Here is a 22,814-nt window from a genome sequence, read left to right as displayed (position 1 = left end):
CTTCTTATGAGCTGGGGAGAGTGAGGCTGAGAGGTTAAATTAGCAGCCCAAGATCACAGGTGGTGAACAACTGAACTTAGATTCAAATTCAAGTCTGCCTGATGCCCAAGCCTGTGTTCTGTTCACTCTACTACACTGTGTCAGTCTGGGCTTTCCTTCAGGTCGCTAGTTAGGGAATGTGACCACAGAGAATAGGCTATGAGAAACAGAGGGATGACCCCAGGAAGGGGGAAAGCCAATTCAAGGATCATTTCTAAGTTGGCAACCATTATGAACATCCACTACTTGATCCTGCAGCAGCTTCTGAGGAACCTGCAAAATGTGTCTCAGAATTGGCCACTCTGGGGACACAAAAGTAGGGAGGCATTTTTCATGAGCTTCTGTCACTCAGTGGTTAAGGGTGGCCCTAGAGTCCCTAACTGCCTGGTTTCCAGGTTGTGCATGCCTGAGGGCCTGCTGGTTCCATGGAAATTTTTTGCTATGCACCAGCGTAGCCCTGGGTCCAGAAACAAGAGTTGCCAGTGCAGGCTCAAAGCCAGGTGCTGTCAGGCTGCATCTACACAAGCCTGATCGAGGCCTATGCGGGACTGAGCACCAGTGACAGCTTTTGAAATGAGAGGTGAAGGGGAGAAGACAAGAGTGATGCCCAGAAGGCCCCTAGACATATTGACCAGTTAGAATGAGAATGTGAAATGGGAGTCTCAGATGTCACCATTCCTTCGTCCGTCCAGTCATCAGCTGTACCAAGTAGTATGTGAAGTGTAAGAGAAATTGAAGTGAGTCTAGCTGAGTTTAGATACTAACAAAAAGGGAAAGAGACAATATGGTAGAGCATGGTAAGTGCTTCAGGAGAAGAATACAAAAGAATAAAAATACAGGAGACAGACACCTAACATAGTGTGCATGTGTGTGTGTGTGTGTGTGTGTGTGTGTGTGTGTGTAGAATGTCATGTCATTTTCCTTAAGCTTGGTCTTAAAACACATAGTAGTAGCCAGTTGGGGAATTGGGGAGGAATTTACCTGTTGATTGTATGTTCCAATTAAATTTTAACATTTTAATATTACATTTCCCAAGTGAGATCATTGTGTTGTGGTTATGTAAGAGAAAGTCCTATTTTTAGGAGATACATGCTGAAGAATTTAAGAGTAGAGTGTCATAATGTCTGCATCTTACTCAAATGATTCAGCAAAAGCAAATACATGTGTGGCAGTGAGGGGAGAGCAAATGAACACAAGTGTGGCAAAAGGTTCACAATTGATATATATAGGTGACAGGCTAATGAGTGTTTATGCACTGATCTTACAACTCGGGAAATTTTCCAAGATAAAAAAAAACTAGAGGAAAAAATTAATTGCGGGGCATGGGCAGGGGAGAAAGGTGAGAAAGGAGAGGAGAAAAGTGAGGAGGAACGGTCTAGGATGGGACGGTGACAGACACCAAAGCAGGAGGAAGCTTGGGGCTTTTCAGAAATGGCGAGTGGTTGAGTATGACCAGACCAGAGACAGCTGATGGTGGGAGCATGGCAAAAGTGAAGCGAGAGAAGGCGGTGAGTGTGCATGTGTGTCAGCGCTGCATCCTGAAGGCCTCAGGTGACATTTAAGGATTCCACACATCTTTTGTGTTTTAGGTTGGTCACATCAGCAGGAGTTTATCAAGACCGGATTAGAAAGAGGCGGAATCGTGGCAGAAGGATTGGTTCATAGGACATCACAGTAGTTCCGGGGACAAATTCTGTAGGCCTAGAGGGAAATGGTGCCAAAGATCAAGTGGAGAAGACAACTAGATATGCAACTAGATACGGCGGAAGAATCAACAGGACTTGACCTTCAAGTTCACTTGGTGAAGAAGAAGGCTGAATTGGTTCAGTTCTGTTGATGACTCTTCTTTGAAACCCAAAGGAAAAGGAAGACTTGTGGAGGGATAAAATTGTCAAGCTTCTCTAGCCATGACTGATAAATTAAGGAGCTTGGTTTATACATCAAAGGTTTACTTCTCTTTCATCTCCATATCTGGTATTGCTTGGCATATCATAGGCATTCAATATTTTTTTTTAATTCTTTTTATAAATCATGATACTGGATAGTAACGTGCTTCCTTCAGTTGCCGATACTCAGGGGAAATATGCTCTGTATTTTGTTAATGTTTTCTCCCCGAGGGTTAAGCATTTGGTGAACATCTGTCTCCAGACACCTGTTGGACTGGTTTACATGCAGTCTACAATGAACACATGCCAGGATAGGGCCACTTAAAGCACCTGCACTTTTTAAATCTATCAGATGTGTCTAGAATTAACTTTGTCTTCGATCAGTTAGTTGATTGTCTCAGTTTAGAAAGCACAGATATCTTAGTAAACTTGGTATGTGATGTGTGCATTTACAGAATTTGCAAAGTAGGAAACTTTCTATTTCATATAACATCAGTGTTCAAATGGAATAATTTCCAACTGGTCATGATTCCTATGCTTGAGTAGCAGTGACAGAACAGATACAGTGCTGAAGCCAAACTCTTGTAGACATTGCAGATACCCTGGCAAAAGAGGTGGGGTTGTCATCAGATGACCCCTAGGGATAGGAGCAATTCCTTTGGTGGGTGGTGAGCCGAACACAGAAGGCAAGTAAATCGTAGATTGTTGGGCGCCTGGGTGGCTCAGTGGGTTAAGCCGCTGCCTTCAGCTCAGGTCATGGTCTCAGGGTCCTGGGATCGAGTCCTGCATCGGGCTCTCTGCTCAGCAGGAAGCCTGCTTCCTCCTCTTTCTCTCTCTACCTGCCTCTCTGCCTACAAAAAAAAAAAAAAAAAAAAAAAAAATCGTAGATTGTTACGAGAGACTCCCAAAGTCAGGGAAACACTGAAGATGTCAGGCCTCAATTTAGATTTTCTGCCCTTGACATCCCTCATTCAGGAGACCATGTGCTCCCATCCTGCCCAGCCACAGACTTCTCACACTTGTTAAAATAGTTGATAATTGCCTGCTTTCCTCCTTTGACTTTACATAAGTGCTGTGGAAGCCATCCACCTTTGTGTCTCTCGCATTTAATAGGGTGCCTAGCACAAGGTCAGTGCCCCAGAGTTTTTACATGTATGAATCAACATATGGACAAAGACACATACATGACTTTCTAAAAGGATCAAAGCTCCCAGGAGTCAAAACAGGTTTAACCCTTTGTTTTGTTATGGGTTTCAATTTAGTGTTTTAAAGAAAACATGAGGGTTTTTTTAGCAGTACACACACATACACATTCCATTCAGAGTCCTTCTAGTAAATGTGAATATTAACTTGTAAAAAAATCTAAGCTCGTGTGCTTTAAAAATTAGTATTTATTACTTAAAGTGTTGTTTTAGAACCTGCCAAATACAGGGCTGCTACCCCAGACCTTTCAGATGTGGGGCCAGACCTTTCTCTGATTCTTTTCATATCAAAAAAATAAATAAAATTTCAGGACACCAAGTGAGAAAGCAGCCAAAGGAGCTCACACTGTCCCTTTATTTACCATCAGGGACACTGTTAATAGTGACTGTTTCCAGCTCTCTGCACAATGCTGTCCAAGGCCAGCATACCCAATTGATCTTAGGGACAGACCCTGGGGAGTTAGTTCACAACTCACAGCACTGCTTTGTGGGCAACTGCTTCCACAGGAGACATGTTCTGATTCTTTTATATGTCCGCTAGGGCAACAACTGTAGGTCCTGAGTGACATCATCACTCAGTGGAAACACTGAGAAGCAAGCAAGCATAATTCTGAGCAAAGAAGAACTTCTCTCATAAAATTTTTGCAAACAATACGTATTCTCTAACTCTCTAATTTTGTTACATGCATATAATATATTTTTTGGGAAAGAAGCACACAGATCTTGATGTAATTTGTATACTAGTCACTGCTTATTAATGAAATATCCTTCTTAGTTAAAAGGAAAAAAATATTAGTGATTTCAGAGTTTCCCATAACAAATGCTTATGTCCCTGTTTAAAAACCTGAAGTACAGTGGTGTTCTTATTGCAAGTTCTCATAAGAAAACACCATTAGAGAAAATGCAAAAAAAAAAAAAAAAAAAAAAAAAAAAGATGAGAAAGGGGTTTCCATTATAAAGTGAGAATTTTCATTTATTTTTATTTTCTCCTAAACATAGGTGACTAACGCAGACCTTTATTTTATTTTTTTAATGCTAAAGGCCTGTTGGTAAAGACCCTTATCCCAAGTTATTAGACAGCTGTTGCAACACTAATGCAAGTTACCCCAAGCACAGTGGTTTACATCAACATGTATTTATTCTCATACTCAGGGGTCTGATCAAGGGTAGTTTATATAGGATGGGCTCAGTTGAGTTGCTCTCCTTCAGGCTGTGGGAAAGGACACTAAAATAACCTTCCCCTATATGATGATAATTAGGTTTTATCGCCATACATTATTATGAAACTTTCACTGACAGTGTTTAGCAACAGTATTTTATGAAATGAAAGGATAAAGTAAGAAAACTTATAACCAGAGCAATGCCTTACTCTATAATAAATAAATAATATTTGAAAAAAGATAAAGGAATAGAGTATTAAAAAACTCAAAAGTGAAAAACTTTTCTGACAACTACAACACTTAAGAGCAAAGCCTGGGGAAATTCTGCTCAACAAAGCAAAGCAGCAAATCACTCTGTACCATTCACTTTGCTGTTAGTTACGTTCAGAACATTCTCTGGAGGATCTCAGGTCTAAGGTGGCCAAGTGAACATGTGTATCTCTGCTTCTTGCCTAAAACCCAGTAAAAGGATAGTAAATGAGTAAAATAGGCATGAACACATTTTGAAAGGTGGAAGACAGGTGGACAAGTGGTAACGAACAGCAGAAAGCCAAAACCTGCCTTCAAGAGTGTTCATTCGAGTGGGGAGAGGTTAAGTCCAATTTCAAAAATGGAAGCCTTTCAGTACCTGTGAGGTTAGGTTTGGGGCAAGATTGAAAGCTAAAGAATTAATGTTAAAAAATTATATACAAAGTCAGGGTGCCTGGATGGCTCAGTGGGTTAAAGCCTCTGCTTTCGGCACAGGTCATGATCTCAGTGTCCTGGGATCGAGCCCCACATCTGGCTCTTTGCTTGGCAGTGGCCTGCTTCCCTTCCTCTCTCTTCTGTGGGTCTCTCTGCCTACTTGTGACCTCTGTCTGTCAAATAAATAAAATCTTTAAAAAAAAATTATATACAAAGTCATCAAGGGATGCCTGGGTGGCTCAGTCAATTAAGCATCTGCCTTCAGCTCAGGTCGTGATCTCAGGGTCCTGGGGTCGAGCCTCTCATCGTTGAGCTTCCTGCTCAGCTGAGAATCTGTTTCTCCCTCTCCCCAGCCCCTCCCCGCGCTCGTACTCTCTCTCTCTCTCTTGCTCTCGCTCTCGATCTCTCAAATAAATAAAATCTTTAAAAAAAAAAGACATCAAACTTTCCGATCCCTTTATCCAGCAATACAGTTAAGGAAACCACTTCTCCCAAAGCATAAAATGCGAGGTTCAGTCTCAAGCACTAACAGAACGTTCTGGGATAAAGGAAATGTTTCACACCAGCATTGCCCATCATCATGTGGCTCAACAGTCAGTACGGCCAGTGTGACTAAAGAACTAAATTTTTAATTTAATTTTAATTAATTTAAATTCAAATGGCAGCACGTGGCTGGCAGTTACCGTGCAGGGCCGTGCCGCTCTAGATCCAGGGACCACCAGGCTCTGCTGAGAAGAGGGAGGGATGAGTAATGGAAATTAAGTAAAATCCTTCATGGTGACTAACTAGTAAGATCTCTCAACCCTTTCTACTGGTTGGGGCCCCGGTTGGAGGATTCCTGCCTGAGGAAATCAACCTGCCAGAGAGGAAAGGTCTATATCCCCCATGGCGTGGCAGGCACACCCCCCCCCCCCCGCAACACACACACACACACGCACGCACGCACGCACGCACACCTTAGAGCTCCAAGCCCATTGTTAAAGTCCTCACTCTTTAAACATGTTGAGGCAGCCAAGGATCACCACACATTTGAGGAAAGCTGGCCCAGTCACAGACAAATAAACCAAAAACAGGAGCTGAAAGCAAGATATTACAGAGAGCGTAAGAACAAAATATTTTTTTAATTTCTTAGAAAAGAGAAGACGTTGAAACAATGAAACAAGATCAGGATGCTATTTAAAAATCAGAAAAAGAATTTTAAATCTCTTGGAGATGAAAAAAAGAAAGAAGAGCTAGATAAGAAATATGGAAGAAAAGGAAGATTTTACCAAAGAAGCTGTTCCAGAAATTTTCTCTAAAATGAAAAAAGTAAGTATTCAGACTAAAAAGGCTGAGTCCCCAGCCAAGAAAATGGGGGAAAGCGTCACGCCAGCCTACAGAAATGCATACATCTCTTCAGCAAAGGCCGGTACAGAAATGTTTATGGCACCACCGTCTTTCCTAGCCAGAAACTGAAAACAATGAAAAGCCCATCAGCATGAGTGTTGGGTGAAATTCATTGCAGTGTGTTCGTCTAAAGAACAAGAACGAATGAATGACCACTACATACAGGTGACACAGCTGAATCTCACAGACTTCGTGGTGAGTGGAAGAGACCCGTAGTTAAAGAATACATATTGTATGACTTCATTTCTACAAAAATTCCGAAACAGGCAAGCTCTGGATCTATGGCGTTAGAAATTAGAATAGTGGTTACCACTAGGGGCAGGCAGGGACTGGAAGCAGGCTCTTGGGAGTCCTCTGTTTCTTCCTCTAGGTACTAGTTCTGCAGCATGTGTGAATTTTGTAAAAAATTCATCAAGTTGATAATTATGATTCGTGCTGTCTTCTGCAAGTATATTCTTCAGTAAAAAGCTGACATTTCTGAACGTTCCATACCCAAACACAGCATAGTGAAATTTAGAACTGGAGATAAAAGCCTCCAGTGTGACTGGGTGGGGGTGGGGAGATGAAAGGATGAAGACAGAAAATAACTTAAGACTTCTTAAAAGTGATGTTGGAAACTACAAGACAAGGGAGGAGTGCCTGAAACATTCCCAGGAGATTATTATTTCCAACTTTGTCAGGTGAGGACGTGGTAGAAAGACATTTCATGAAACACAGTCTCAAAAAATGTGCACCTGTGCATCCTTTCACAGGTGGTTTCTAGAAGATAGTACTTCACGAAAGTAAGAGAACAGGGAAGACAGGATCCAGGAAGCAGGAAAGACAGAGAATCTCCAAAATGGTGGTAAAAAGAAACCCCACAACTACCACCCTGCAACAGGCTAGTCAAGCATCTGTGTGTGGCTTACGGCAGGAGAACAGGGGTCGAGAAGCAGTACTGCCAAAAAGTAGTCTGAGGTGTGGGAGGAGGTTAACAATTAGCTCTGTTGGAGAGCAGGGTGATCGATGGTGGTGAGCACATAGAAACGTAAGCAAATGAAAACGGAAAAGATAATTACGGACTATAGGAAAACAAGGATGTACAGGAAGGGAAATGTCATGGTGGTACACTACAATGAGCAATATTTACATATTATAATATAAGTGTTGAAAAATGACTTAATTTTTTAAACCTTCCTATTAGGAAATTAAGGGGAAAAGAAGAGTGCATTGTGTCATGAGAAAGAAGTTAGGAACAAGGACTGAGTCCTAATAGGCTATGAAAGGAGGTCAATATTATTTATACTGTGTGATAATTCTTCAGTAATTAATTTTCACAAAACAGTAATCATCAGAAGAAAAATAATTGGTCCATCTGCAACACAATGACAATAGTTTCTTACAGTAACTTCTGTTTAATTCGAGAAAATAAAGTTTTCCATTTCTTGATCATAAAGTGCACCTCAGTGTTTTTGTCCAGTTCCATAAATGTTTGAAAATTAAATTTAGAGTACAATGTTAGAAAATCAAATTTAAAACATGCTTCTGTTTTCTGGGTTAATTTTCTTTGTAATAATTACAAAAGTGGACTTAGATTATTTGAGTGTGTTGCCTAGCTTTTGCTTAGAGTGTATTCCTGTCACAACTGTGTGGGGAAATGGGGGGGTGTACATTAGTGCAAATAAGTGGAATAATAAAATTTAGTAAGCACAGCACCTCACATCTTTGCAGTGTTCCTGCTGAGGCAGTTAATCCTAGAAAGTATCTTTTTTCCAAGGCCTAGGTGGTTAAAACGGGCCTGGTGGGAAAAGATGCTTTTCTTCCTCACTAGCATTACTCATCCTTTTGGCTTTAAGAAAGTAGCAACACACACGTAGTTGCACACACAAGTTTCAATGAATTCTTTGATCCCCCCCAGAATGGTGAATTTCACAAGAAGTTCTCTATCATTTTCATGAGAAGCAATTTATTTTTTCCCAATCGTGACAATTATGAAACTTCAGAATGAACTGAGCAAGTATGGAAGTTCCCCCTTATCTTCTCTGAGGGCTGACGAAACAGAGCTTCTGATGAACTCCCTCCGTTTGTGTTGGAGGCTTGTCAACACAGGGTTTGGGGTTTCTGATCACTTTGTGAGGGGGCAGACAGAGAAAGCCCTGATGGGGGGGAAGCTCTGGAAAGGAGCCTTCTCATCCAAGCTGTCATGATCAGGGGCCCCACAGAAAATCAGAATAACACGACACAGACTTGGGAAATCAGGGCTCATTCACATTCCATCATGTAACCTATGCCAGCCATTGGCCAGTCTCTCCAGTGTGGTGAACAGGAGACATCGCAAACCGAACTGACAGCAGGGTGAAATGCAAATCTTCAAAAAGTTGGAAGATCCCACGGAGTCCTTGAAAGTGATGTTCAAAAACCGCCTAAATCACAGGAAAGAGATTCACAGAAAAAAGAATCACTAAGGATAATACCATGAGAGATGCCTCAAAAAGGATGATGTGAATTTTTTAGAATTTGGGGGAGGTCTTTGGAAAATTGATGAGCCCTTCCTTTAATATCTGTGGGGAAAAAAATGACCATTTTAGTAGTCAAGTTGTACAATGCAAACCTAAAGTGAAGGGTTATTACATTGTGCCAGCATACGTTGTTGTCAGATAAAATATATCCCCTGAAGTCAGTAATTTACTCATTTTGTTCATTCTGAGAACTAGCATGAGATAGCAATAATATCTAAATTTTGATCAACATAAAAAGAAGTCAACATTTTCATAATATTAAGTTTCATCAATTGAGCCTTCTCTGCCAAAAAAGATTTATTTACAAAATTTAGCCATGATTTAAGTGAGTCCATTTTGTAAAAGATTTTATTTATTTCTATGAGGGGGTTGGGGCGTGCTGGGAGGGGCAGGGGAGGTGGGGGAGGAGCAGAGGGAGATGGAGAAGCAGACTTCCTGCTGAGCAGAGAGCCCAACAGCTAGCTAAGTCCCAGGACCCGGGGATCATGACCTGAGCTGATGTCAGATGCTTAACCAACTGAGCCACCCAGGCACCGCTAAGTAAATTCATTTATGTGTCATTTTCTGGTGGATATAAGGATCTCTTAGAGTGCTTTTAAAATGTGTTATTTTATAGGTGTTTCTATTATTTTTCATATTGATTGATGTGTATATTTAAAGAACACGTAGTATAGCCTATAATATTTAACACCTTTCTATAGATTAAAGCACAGCCAACACTAAACATAGTTTTGTGCTAAACATGAGAAATACAGGGATGAATAAGATATATTTCCTGCCTCCATACAGCTCACAATCTATCAGGGAAAACAAAATGATACAAATAACCACAATGCAAGCACTTAGTAAAATGTATGTAGTTGGCACAGAAGACAAGATTATCTGAGTGCACAAAGGAAGTATTTTCTCTGGAAGAGAGGGGCTTCGGGGCACCTGGGTGGCTCAGTCAACCAGTTAAATGTCTGTCTTCAGTTTGGGTGGTGATCTCAGGTCCTGGGATGGAGCCCTGCTTCAGGCTCTATGCTGGGTGGGGAGTCTGCTTCTCTTTCCCTTTGCCCCTCCCCCACTGCTAGTGGGCTCGCTCTGTCTCTCAAATAAATAAACTTGTTTTTAAAAAAAAAAAAAAAGTGGCTTCCAAATACAACTCTTTGAATATTATTTTGCCTTCACTGATTTGCATTTTGATGTTCTGCCTGTAATGAAATGCTTTTATTAAATGGCATTGTAAGAAATAAATTTTACATATATAATGAAATTCTAAGTGCATTTGCTGTAGGAAGACAGTTTAGAACATTGATTTCTCCATCATTTTTGTGAAATCTACTCCCTGCCTCCAATCCCCCCCACCCGGTTTAGGTAGGGCCCCAGATGTAGACACCTTGCCCTGAGGTGCACTAACTGGAAAGCCTGGGTTGAATGCAGGGATGAATGTCACAGGCTCTAGGGCCAAAGAGAGAAGGGTGAATGCACTACAAAGCCAAGGGGACAGAAGAGGAGGCCCAAAGAAGAGTACAAAGGTTTCACAAAGTGTTGGAGGCAGAAACTAGAGCAATTTCCTCAGCCAAGGAGGATAACTGCAGCTATTTTCACTAGGGGTGCCCGTGGCCCTAGACTAGATGGGAAGGGCATACAGCTCACTACTTAAGATTCTTTGAAAACATAGGCAAAACCCTAGACCCTGGGGTAAGCATGTGATTCTTCTCTAATCATAAAATTATGTGATTGTCTCCCTTTTTACCTTTTGTCTTAAATTGTGGTAAAGTACACATAAAATTTATCATCTTAACCATTTTTAAAATGTACAGCTTAGTACTAATAAAATACAAGTACACTTTAGCGTTAAGTATATTCACAGTACATCTCGAGATGGGGATCTCGAGAACTTTCTCATTTTGCAAAACTGAAACTCCGTAAACTCTGTGTAAACAACAGCAGCCATTTCCCCCGAACCCCTGGTCCTGACAACCACCCTTCTACTTTCTGTTTCTATGAGTTTGACTACTTTAGATGTCTCATGTAAGTGGAATCTTACAGTAGTTGTCTTTTGGGGACTGGCTTATTTCACTGATCATAATATCCCCAAGGTTCATCGGTGTTGTAGCAAGTGACAGAATCTCCTTCCTTTTGAAGGCTAAATAATATTCTGTTGTGTGGATATGCCTCTTTCTGCTTCTGGATATTTGGGTTGCTTCCGTCTTTCGACTAAGATGAAGCATTCTTATATGAACATGGTAAGAGCTATTGCTTTTAGCTCTATTGGACATATATCCAGAGTGGGATTGCTGAGTTCTTTTGTGATTTTATTTTCGTTTTTTTGAGGAAGTACTGTACCATTTTGCACCGTGGCTATCAACAATGCACAGGGTGCAATTTCTCCACACCCTTGCCAACACTTGTTATTTTCTGTGTTTTTTTATAGTACCCATCTTAATGGGTGTGAGGTGGAATTTCATTGTGGTTTTGATTTGCATTTCTTTGATGATGAGTGATGTTCGGTGTCTTTTCATACGCTTTGGCCATTTGTATATCATCTTTGGAGAAATGTCGAGGTTTCTTGCCCATTTTTAAGTCAGGTTGTTTGATGTTTGTTGTTCTTGAGTTGTGGGAGTTCTTTATATATTCTGGATAGTAACCCCTTAGCAGATATGACTTGCAAATATCTTCACCTTTATGTGGATTGCTTTTTCACCCTGTTGATTGTGTCCTTTGATGCACAGATTTTGATATGTTTGAGGTCCCATTTTGTCTGTTTTGATTTTTTGCCTGTGCTTTTTCTTTAATGGTGGCATAGCTAAGAAATAATTGTCAAATGCAAAGTTGCAAAGCTCCCCCACCTCTGTTTTTTCTAGGAATTTTACAGTTTTAGATATTTATTCCTGTGGAGTTAATTTTTACATATGGTGTAAGGTAACTTCCAATTTCATTCCTTTGCATGTGGATAACCAGTTTTCCCAGCACCATTTGTTGAAAAGACTGTCCTTTCCCCCATTGAATGATCTTGGCTCCCTTGTTGAAAATCATTTTACCATATATTCAAGGATTTATTTCTGGGCTCTCTATTCTATTCCATTGGTCTATATATCTATCTTTAATCCGCTTTTACCTTTGATGGCCAGGAAGCTTCTCAGCTAAATTCAGAGCTCCACGATAACATTGATGTGGCCCTTCATGATGTGAAAGTTGATGTTCTCTTTTTTTCTTGCCATGGCCTTGAACTTTGTCTCTTATTTAAGTTTTTCCTAGTCCAGATTCTTGACTCCTATTTCTTTTTTATTAGTATGCTGTGGTCCGTGCTCTTATGGTGAAGGGCCCTATATCCTCTATGGATAGAACAAGGCAGTCCATCACTCACAGCCCCTGGAATGGTGGCGATCTCATTGCAGAGGCCCAGTCTCAAACGTGCAACAAGGCAAGACAGAACCTGCGTTGCCACGTGCAGAAGCACGTATTAAGCTCTGGGAGACAGAAAAGGAAGAGAACAACATGGGACAGAATGTCCAGGATTGCACTTGGACTGGATGTCTAAGGAATGTTACTGTTTGGATTGATAGCCACGGAGGGTAGATAAAACAGAGCTTTCCCTCAAAAGGGGGAGGCTTGTAAGGCTAAAATGACAGGCAGGACTGACCCTGGCCTGGGCCAGAGGATACGGCTTGAGCGAGGATGTGGAAAGTGGCTGGGAATGGAAAGCTGAAAGAGGACCAGCTCAGGAAAGCAAACCAGAATGAGGAATTCAGATGGACCTTCACCTTTTTTACATGCCCGCCTGCCCGGGGAGAGATCAAGATGGCCTCTTCTGGGGTATAGTGGAGAGTTTTCAAACTCGAGGTTTTGACCAGCACTGGTTTTTTTGTTTGTTTGTTGTTTTTTTTAAAGATTTTTATTTATTTATTTGACAGAGAGAAATCACAAGTAGATGGAGACGCAGGCAGAGAGAGAGAGAGAGAGAGAGAGGGAAGCAGGCTCCCTGCTGAGCAGAGAGCCCGATGCAGGACTTGATCTCAAGACCCCGAGATCATGACCTGAGCCGAAGGCAGCGGCTTAACCCACTGAGCCACCCAGGCGCCCGTGTTTTTTTTTTTTTTATGAAAGAGAAAATTTCACAATGCTTTGCAGATAGCCAGTAGAAGTATTGTTGCAGTTGTGCGTGTGTACGTGCTGGGTGACAGGGTGAAAGGCAATCAAAAAGTTGGAAAAACACTGGTGTAGAACACTGTGGTTCTGGTAGAGATTTAAAATGGGAAGCCCTCATGTTGAGCCACGTCAGAGCACACCACAGTACTGTGGAGTCTCTGGGCTGTGGTGACACTGATGTCCCCCCATCTGTCCAATCCCAGCTCCTCCCAGCAGGGACATTGCAGGGGGTACTGGCTTCAAGACCCTTTGCTCAGCCCCACTCCTCAGTTCTGATGAATACTTTGCTTTAACTTCCTGAATGTGAATCCACGTAGTGGGAAGAGTACGTGCCTTAGACTCGGGGGATCTGGGCTTGAAGCTAGTTTGGTCACTCACTAACAGAGTTGTGAAACCATTCAGAGCCTCAGTTGACTCTTCAATATAAAATGGAAGGAGATAATACCTAGAGAGATAGAGTCATGGTGAAAATTTAATGTCCCTTTCCAACAAGCTAAATGTATTTCACTTCTAGGAGTGTGTCTATATAAGTACCCATGGGCCAACATTCATATACATGGATGGTTGATTGCAGTCTTGCAATCTTACTTACGGAACCAAAACTTTAGAAGCACGTAAATCCTTAATAGGGGATTGATTTTTTAAAATTACAATATATCAGTAAATTGCAGTACTGTGTAGCTATTAAAAAGAATGAGGTGTACACTGATATGGAAAGATATATGCAACACTATTTTTTAAAAGATTTTATTTATTTATTTAAGATATAGAGAGGGACGCCTGGGTGGCTCAGTCAGTAAAGCGGTTGCCTTCAGCTCAGGTCATGATCCCAGAATCCTGGGATTGAGTCCCGCATCAGGCTCCTTGCTCAATAGGAAGCATGCTTCTCTCTCTGCCTCTGCCTGCTTGTGCGCTCGCTTTCTCTCTCTCTCTCTCTCTCTCTCTCTCTCTAACAAATAAATAAAATCTTAAAGAAGAAAATTAAGATAGAGCTCACATGCATGAGCTGGGAAAAGGGGCAGAAGTAGGCTCCCCACTGAGCAGAGAGCCCAGCTGCAGGGCTTAATCCCAGGATCCTGGGATCATGACCTGAGCCAAAGGCAGACCCTTAACTGACTGAGCCAGTCAGGTGCCTCCTATTTGCAACACTATTAAGTGGGAAAAAAACAAGTTGTAAAGCCATGATCCCATATTTATTTATTTATTTATCTATTTTTAAAGATTTTGTGTGTGTGAGAGAGAGTGTGCGTGCGGCCGCACCAGAGGTGGGAAGGCCAGAGGGAGAGGGAAAAGCCAGTTTTCTAGCAGGGAGCCCAGTGATGTGGGGCTCAAACCCAGAACCCTGAGATCATGACCTGAGCCAAAGGCAGACCCTTAACTGACTGAGCCACTCCAGACGCCCCTCCATTTTAAAAATACACAAATTTTTTGGATATGCATAAAGAAATGTTACAGTAGCCTTAAGACGGGTATTGTTGTGATCTCTGGAAGTCAGAATTACAAGGGACTTTGAATTTCTGTTTTGTCCATTTTTCCGTTTTTATGGTGGACGTATGTGAATTTTATATTCAGAAAAAATTAGCTGGAGGTACATATATGCATGTACATGCTCGTGTTAGCACAGTAATTCTGGGCAGACTGTTAGACCCTCTTGGTAGTGAGTGGTTATTTACCAGTATTCACGTTCAGCATGGGTGGTCTGCATCTTTAAATGGAATATTTCTGTAGCAGAGGCGTTTCTGTGTAAAAATATACCTATTTTTCTTTCCCAATTATTATAGTTGAGGCCTGTTCTCTTTTCCCTTTTAGTCAATGGGCTCAGGGCACCCTTCACAGGGCATGCCATCATTCATTTTAATTTTTAAATTATAATAACAATTTAAGCTCCTCTTAAATATTCAAACATTACTGAAGTTTGTCAGGTAAAAACTGAAAGTCCCCATTCTCACCCCTGCCCCTCATTCCCACTACCCCAGAATGAAGACGGTTCAGTGTATGGTCTTTAAAACATCTGTGCGTATGCAAATGTCTGTGTGTATATTTCTGTTATACAAAAAGACCATGTCATGTATGCCAATAAATATCTTCCCATATTATAGATTTAGATATAGTGCATCCTTTATAAGAACTGCATAATAGTCCATAATTGATTTCACCGTTCCCTCTATTGTTATAGTTGTTGCTTTTGCTAACAGTCCCCCCCAAATATTTTTACACATATGATTGCCCACTTCAGTGGGCACATCTGTAGGATAAATTCTTACAAGTGGAATTAATGTTGTTCAAAGGATACTTACACGAATAATAATTACCGTGTCACATTAATTTATTCTACCAGCAATGACGGTATCAGTCCCTTCCCCCCATACACACACCCCTTCACCTAGATTGTAATTATTGTTATTTTAAACTCTGATATATGTAAAATGAATCCAGTCATTTATTTTGAATTTTCTTTGATTGAAGATAAACATCTCTTTGTTGCCACATCTATTTGGAAATGTTATGCGTGTCTGCAGATCCAGTGGGAAGGTTGGCCTGCAGTCTTGGTTAAATGGTGTTAGGGATATATTAATATGCTTAGAAATGGGGAGAGACAAACTTTGAGACGCTAGTCTGCAGTCTTCCCGGTGTTGGCCTCATTGAAATAAACTCCTTTCCTGTTTCACTATTTAAAAAAAAAAAAAAAAAAAGGAAAGAGAATCCTTAGAACATGGTCCAGGATAGAATATTAGGAAGAATAGAGCAGACAGTACAATCTGGTGTAGTCATGGTATCATATTTGGACTTCCATGGCAGGGATGGGGGGCAGGTTGGATGCTGGCCTATTTCTATGCATAGAAATCAATTATTGTATGGCTGCTGACTCAGCAATCCTGAGTTGCTCACCTAACTGAAAAATGGGTCATTTATTCCACTTCAACTTTTTTTTTGAAACTACGTAAATCTTGTCCATTATTCTCTTTGTACTTTTTCCCACAGAATCTGACATGCTATTGATTCAGCATCTGGAAGAGCCAATATCAGTTTATCAAGCCTGCATGCTTCAGCTAGCGGTGCGTCATATGCCTAAGGGATTTCACAAGACTTCATTAGAATTACTGCCTTGAAATGGTCATGTTTTAAACCTCTGTAAAGAGCCTTGTCAGTGTGGCAAAATGTAGGCAGAGCCCTTGAAGCAGAAAGAGTGTTCAAGGGACGCCTCGGTGCTCAGTGGGTTAAAGCCTCTGCCTCCAGCTCGGGTCATGATCCCAGGGTCCTAGAATCGAGCCCCGCATCGGGCTCTCTGCTCGGCGGGGAGCCTGCTTCTCCCTCTCTCTCTGCCCGCGTCTCTGCCTACTTATGCTCTCTGTCAAATAAATAAATAAAATCTTTAAAAAAAAAAAAAAAGCATTCAGATATCTCTACAACCAGTTTTTTGGTGATAGCTCCGTCACTTCTTATCTCCTTAGTTGTCAATGATAGACAAGGCCCTATATTGCCCAGCAGAGGTGAACTATTAAGTTTGTCCCTGTATGCATTATTTCCACCTTTCAGAATGAGCAGCCTTGCTTCAAGGGAAGGCCTGTCTGAGCAGGGACATCACTAAGGGGAGGGGGACAGGTAGAGAGACTGGCCTCTGGGCACACTGTGATGGGACCAGACAAGGAACTCATAGCCACCACAATCTTCTTCACCAGTTAGGACATGTTTATTGGTTTTGCCATTTTAGGATCCAGAGACACTTAGTTATAAAAGGACATGATTCTTTCTGAATACTCCAGCCCTCCAAAAGTGTTTCAACTTCAGGGCACCTAACTGGCTCAGACTGTTGTGTCCAACTCTTTATTTGGGCTAGGTCATAATCTCGGGATTGTGGGATCGAGCCCAGCGTTGGGCTCTGCACTAAGCATGGAGCCTGCTTGGGATTTCCTTCGCCTCTCCCTCTGCCCCTCCACACCCCCGCTCAAGCTCTGACAGAAAGGAAGGAAAAGGGCATTTTAATTTCACACAAACCTCAGGTAAGAAAATTTCCCGTGTTTTGGATTTTTTTTCCTTGTTTCTGTAGCTTCCCCGAGATAAGCCTAATGGTTCTCACCTGTGTTTATACCTATCAACTTTTCCCCTGTGGACTTCATGTCTTGAGATTGCACGTCTTCCAAACACACTGCATTCACAACTAGTTCATTTTTTTTTCTTAAGTCAAGCAGATGTGTAGACAACTGCGCATAGGACATCTGGACAACCTGTGGTGACCACCGTTACCTTACGAGTTTAGACTCAGTCAAAGACAAGACTCAGTCAAAGGCAAGGGAAGGCACTATGTTAGTATTTTTGTAGGTAAATATGATCTTACCCTCCCCCCACCACAGTAGTTACCTTCCTTGTTTTCCTGAAAAGGGAAAGATTCTGGGCTGAGAATGCCTTAAGTTATCCCTTCTAAATGGTACGATTTTCCTTTATCCCACCCCTCTGACTTTCCTAAGTCATTTCTGGCTGGCCATGTGAGAGGGTACGTGGTTCAGGATCACCCATCTCACCCGTGCACCCACAAAAAGACATTTTACATTTTGCAGGCAATGGAAGGTCCGAGTGGAAGGTTTTACATAGAAAACAGCCTCGGAAGTGAGTGGCCCAGTCACGGGTGCTGGAGCACACGGAGTTCCCTGTCTGGGATCAGGTTGTTAAGACCATGTGAGGATGAGATGCTGTAAAAGTGTCTGCCTTTTCCAGTTCAGTTTTACCAGAGTCCATAAATCCACTGACAATTTTCTCTAAACAGTCGTTCTCAACTTTCAATACAACTTAAAAATCATTAACACCTGATTCGCTTTTTTTTTTTTTTTAAGTTTGATGTGTGAGATAGAATGTGGCAAGTGTGTGGATTTAGGAGTTATGGAAGCCACGGTTACGAAAAGAACACAAGTTTTTCGTGATTTCATACATTTGACTTTAAACCCCGGCTTCACCAAGTATTTGGCTCTGTGACCTTGGGAAAGTTACTTTGAAGCCTTAATTTGCTTCTCTGTGAGTGGGAACACTACTTCCTCTCGGTCTTGTTGTGAATAATAAATAACAAATATGAAACGGCGCAGCCTAGTGCCCGGCACAGGTCCGGGCTCAGTGAGGGATCGCATGCCTGTCTCCGTTCCCGCCTCTTTGTGTGTCACATGGGATCAGAGCCTTCTAGTTTGTGTGTATTTAAGGGACCCTGGATGCTGTGGGATGATGCTGAGTAGGGAGAGATGGTCCACGAGGGCAGGAGTGGGTAGCAGACAGGTGGTGCTGTTTTGCCCATAGAAGGAAGTCCCCTGAACCACTACCGACTGGAGGATCTCTGAGGAAGGTCAGAAAAGGCTCAGCCAAGGAAGCTCTCATCGGTCAGGCATGACTCACCAGGACGCACTCCCAGCTCAGATGTGGCCTGGTCATTCCCTGTAGGGAAGGGGAAGCCGCACTTCCTGGGATTAGTAGAAGGGCCAGGTGAGAGTTGATTGCGAGTTCTGTCCATTGTCCTGCCTATGGCCAGCACTTTCTCTCCCTGAAGTCTCTCTTAGAACTGAAGCTTCAGTCCTGACAAACAGGACCCCAGGGACCTACGTCCTGGTTCCAGCAGCAGCCTCCCCAGGCAGGGTCCTGTCCCCTTTCTGAAGTAAGTCCTCCTTCTAGCTTTCTCTCCTACCTCCGGGGAGAGCGAGGAGGCTCAGGGCCTGACGCGGCACAGCCACCGCCGGCCCTGCTCTGGGGAGGATGCCTGAGCGGCCAGTACCCAGGCTACCTACTGAAGTGCAGGCTCCCAGCCCCCTTCGTGACCTACCTGGCCCAGAAGCCTGCATGGCTGTGGAATGCAAAGAGAGAGACCATCAGTAGGATGTGTTGAAAACACAGATAAGAAATGAGTGGCTCGTGGGAGCAAAGACCTCAGGCTGATTGTGATCTGAGAAGCTGAGACAAAACAGCACTGGGTATTTCTAAATCACTAGGACGGTTGTGAAAAATAGCGAGAGAATGAAGATGGTCAGTCCTTTGACCTAGCCCTGCCACAGGAAGGCAGAGTGCTACAGTGGGGAAAAGCAGGTGCTGTGGCATCGGATAGACCAGGCCCCCTCTGGTCTCTGTCCTGGGACAGGTGCCTTAATAGAGATGGTGGCAATAGGACTGTATTAGTAGTTCTTGCCTTTTTACATGTGTTGAGGCCTTAGTCTGTGCCAAGTGGTGTTAGGTACCTTCTTATCTGCAAAATGGGAGTACAGAAATACTATCTCATAGAGCTGGAGAAATAAGGAATAGTTTCCCTCGAGTCGGTGGTCTACAAGAGGTGTTCAGTAAATGTAAAGTTTCTTCTGTGAGGCTAGATCCTAATGAAATAATAAGAAGGAGCAGAAGAGGGGCGCCTGGATGGCTCAGTGGGTTGGGGCCTCTGCCTTCGGCTCAGGTCATGATCCCAGGGTTCTGGGATCGAGCCCCCCGTCGGGCTCTCTGCTAGGCAGGGAGCCTGCTTCCCTTCCTCTCTCTCTGCCTACTTGTGATCTCTCTCTCTCTGTCAAATAAATAAGTAAAATATTTTTTAAAAAGTGGGGGGCACACCTGGGTGGCTCCGTGGGTTATGCCGCTGCCTTCGGCTCAGGTCGTGATCTCAGGGTCCTGGGATCGAATCCCACGTCGGGCTCTCTGCTCAGCAGGGAGCCTGCTTCCCTCTCTCTCTCTCTCTCTGCCTGCCTCTCTGCCTACTTGTGATCTCTCTCTGTCAAATAAAGAAATAAAATCTTTAAAAAGAAGAAGAAGAAGAAGAAGAAGAAGAAGAAGAAGATCTTCCTTATGTATAAGGACGTAACCCTGGAAGCCACCGTCTCTCTTTAGGTCTGTTAATATTTGCTTTACATATTTATTTAGGTGCTTCTATGTTAGACGCATTAATATTTACAGATGTGATATTCTCTTGTTGGATTGACCCCTCTGTCATTGTGTATTGCCCTTCCTTGTCTTTTATTACAGTCTTTGTCTTTAAGTTTTGTCTGATGTAAGGATAACTGCCCCAGCTCTCTCTTGGTTTCCATGTGTCTTTTTCCATCCCTTCACTTTCGCTCTGCATGTGTCCTTACATCCAAAGCGAGTCTCTTGTAGGCAGCATAGAGATGGGTCTGGTGGAAGCCACCTTCATGTCCAAAAATAGGAGAAGGTTTAACAGATTATGACAGAATGTTACGCAGCCACTAAAATATTTATGAGAAAAATATAAAATGGAGAGTGTTTACAATATTAGGTCAGATCAATGAAGCAAAATGCAAACTTGCAGGTGTGTATATTCATCGCAGCTATACAAATTAAAGTGTAGACAAGGACTTGGAAACAAAATGGAATAATTAGAAGTTGTTAGACATAGGTTCTTTAATGTTGTTATATACTGCCTTCCAATTAAAACAAAAACAAAAACAAAGGCCATGCCAGGGGCTACACGTAGCAGCTGCTGTCAGCGCGATCGCAATCACCTTTGCAGGTGTCAGATACAAAAAGGATTCTAGTCCTTTTCGCCACACCAGCATATACAGAGAGTGCACCCTATCAATAACATCACTTTTTTGTTTTTACACTAAGAATGGAACACATCTTTGGGACAAAATCCCGAAAAAAAAAAATTTTTTTTTTTTTGTTTCGGTAGATCTATACCGCATGCTAATCAACCTGTTGAACTCCATAAACCCAGTAAAATGTCATGGTCCAATGCTGAGAAGCGGACTTTCCCAGGGAGGGAGGAAGCTCTCTGTTTAAAGGCCTTTTCCCTTGCTCAGCCGAGGTTTAGTAACATGCGGATTTTCTTTGACTAGAGAAGAGTGGTGCTGTAGCGCTTAACCTCCGAGGAGATTATTTCATAAAATATTGATTTTTTTTCGCACATAAAGGAGATAGTTCATGAATAGAAAATGTAAGCATAAGCAAAAATTCCTTCTTTATCTCCGTTCATGAACACGAAAAGTAATGAATCCAGCTTTACCAATGGAGGCTGACATCTGCTATTCGTACTGGGGGGTGGGCAGAGCTAGAATAGTATTCTTCCTCAGTGTCATAAGTCCAAGAACAGATGTCCCCCAAAGAGACTAACCCGAGCTGTACAGCCTTTTAGTACAAGCTGTGAAGGCCACGTCAGAGACTTGCACTGCAAGTTGTAGACTCTGTTTGCCTCTAGACCTCCCAAGCTACAGCTGGGCCATTTCCCCAAATCAGACTCCTGTTCATGAGCTGTTGCTAGCCAATATAGTTTACTAGCTGTCGCTGCCTCATGAAAGTCAGCAGCGACATCACAGCAACTCTCGAGGTGGCGCAGAACTCTGTCATGCCCCCACCACCCCACCACTAGCACACCACCCCCGCCACTCACCTGAAGCAGGTAGCTATCCTGTGGTTCCAGTAGCCGGGTGTGGAGGAGGAGCAACAGTCCCAGAATCTAGAAGCATGTTAGTTCACGTGCCGTCCCGAACTGAGCTATCTTGAGCAAGTCAGTGAATCAGTCTTCGTGTTTACTTCCTTGACTGTGGGTAAGGAATGGTGACAGATGTTCTGCAGATCAAATGGGAAAATGCAAGTGAAAATGCTTTTAAAAATAAATGCAGCGGCCACAATGAGATACTCATTCACACCCACTAGGACGGCAGTAAGCGACAAGGCAAGATAATGACAAATGTTGACAAGGATGTGGGGAAATTGGAACCCTCGTATTTTGCCAGCTGGATTGTGAAATGGTACAGCTGCTTTGGAAAACAGTCTGGCAGTTCCTCAAACAGTTAAACACAGAGTCACCGTAAGACCCAGCAGTTCCACTCCTGGGGATGTGCCCAGGAGAAATGAAAACAGACATTCACACAAAAACTCGCACGTGAATGTTCGTAGCAGCGTTATGCATCCTAGCCCAGAAGTGGAAACAACCCAAGGGTCCATCAGCTCACAAGCGGATGAATCAAATGTGGTGTATCCATACACCTCATGTTATTCAGCGAGGGAGGGGTGTGCAGAACTGACATGGATGAATCTTGACATTATGCAAAATGAAAGAAGCCAGTCACAGAAGGCCACATATTGTGATTCCATTTACGTAAAATACCCAGAATAGGCAAATCCATAGAGGTGAAAAGTAGCTGAACTGTTGGAGGGCTGGGAGTTGGGGGGAGAATGGGTTGTGGCTACTAATGGGTCCCGGATTTCTTTTTAGGGTGATGAAGTTGTTCTAAAATTGATGTGTTGGTATACACTGCAAATATACTAAAACCCATAGAATTTTATATGGTATGTGAACTTAAGCTCAATAAAGCTGTTATGGAAAAAAAATTAAGTGCAATGCCAAGGCCATTCATAGTAATACTGTGTTTCCTGCAATTACCAAACAGAGTTGAACCTCAGAAGGATCTGTTCAGGGCTTCGTTGACTTATTACCAGCATTTGTGAGGTCAAGATGCATCTTATAAGCGAAGATGCCTCCCATTGTGTTGACCAGGCCACAGCTGTCATGACCTACATGGCCATGAACTTCAAATGCAGTGTCCAAACTTGGGAAATGGGTGTCTGTTGCTTGCTGTAAACTCCCAGAAGAAAGAGTCAAGCACTCTTTAAATCCCAAGAATCAAATGTTTATGAGAGAGTGAGGAAAATGATAAATCATCACATGCTTGGCAGTATTCTTGAAGCAGGAATCAAAAATAGGCAAGCAAAGAGCCCAGCCCCAAGAGCTTTTAGTACTTTAGGATTCTTTTAAGAAATGCTGCCTCGCCAATGCCCCCAGTGGTACCGAGGGTGACAATGAGTAAATAAACAGGGACATGGACTCTGAGTCAAACAAAAGATCTGGAAGACAAG

The 22,814-nt window shown here is 42.5% G+C and overlaps 1 protein-coding gene and 1 long non-coding RNA gene across 3 annotated transcripts in view; one reads left to right on the top strand and one right to left on the bottom strand.

Moving 5' to 3' along the window:
- Positions 1-22,814, top strand: part of HMGB1 (high mobility group box 1) — a 126,507-nt gene that overhangs the window by 57,632 nt on the left and 46,061 nt on the right. The gene's annotated exons all lie outside the window — the stretch shown is intronic.
- LOC309848958 lies at positions 7,982-21,522 on the bottom strand. Its single transcript, XR_014303374.1, has 3 exons — positions 21,346-21,522; positions 19,557-19,713; positions 7,982-8,759 (listed from the first exon to the last, which is right to left on the bottom strand). It is a non-coding gene; the product is annotated as an uncharacterized lncRNA (long non-coding RNA).

Source organism: Mustela nivalis (assembly GCF_964662115.1).
Source record: "Mustela nivalis genome assembly, chromosome: 15".
Taxonomy (NCBI): Eukaryota; Metazoa; Chordata; class Mammalia; order Carnivora; family Mustelidae; genus Mustela; species Mustela nivalis.
The sequence above is the reverse complement of the archived record's forward strand: the minus strand, read 5'-3'. Positions and strand labels throughout refer to the sequence as shown.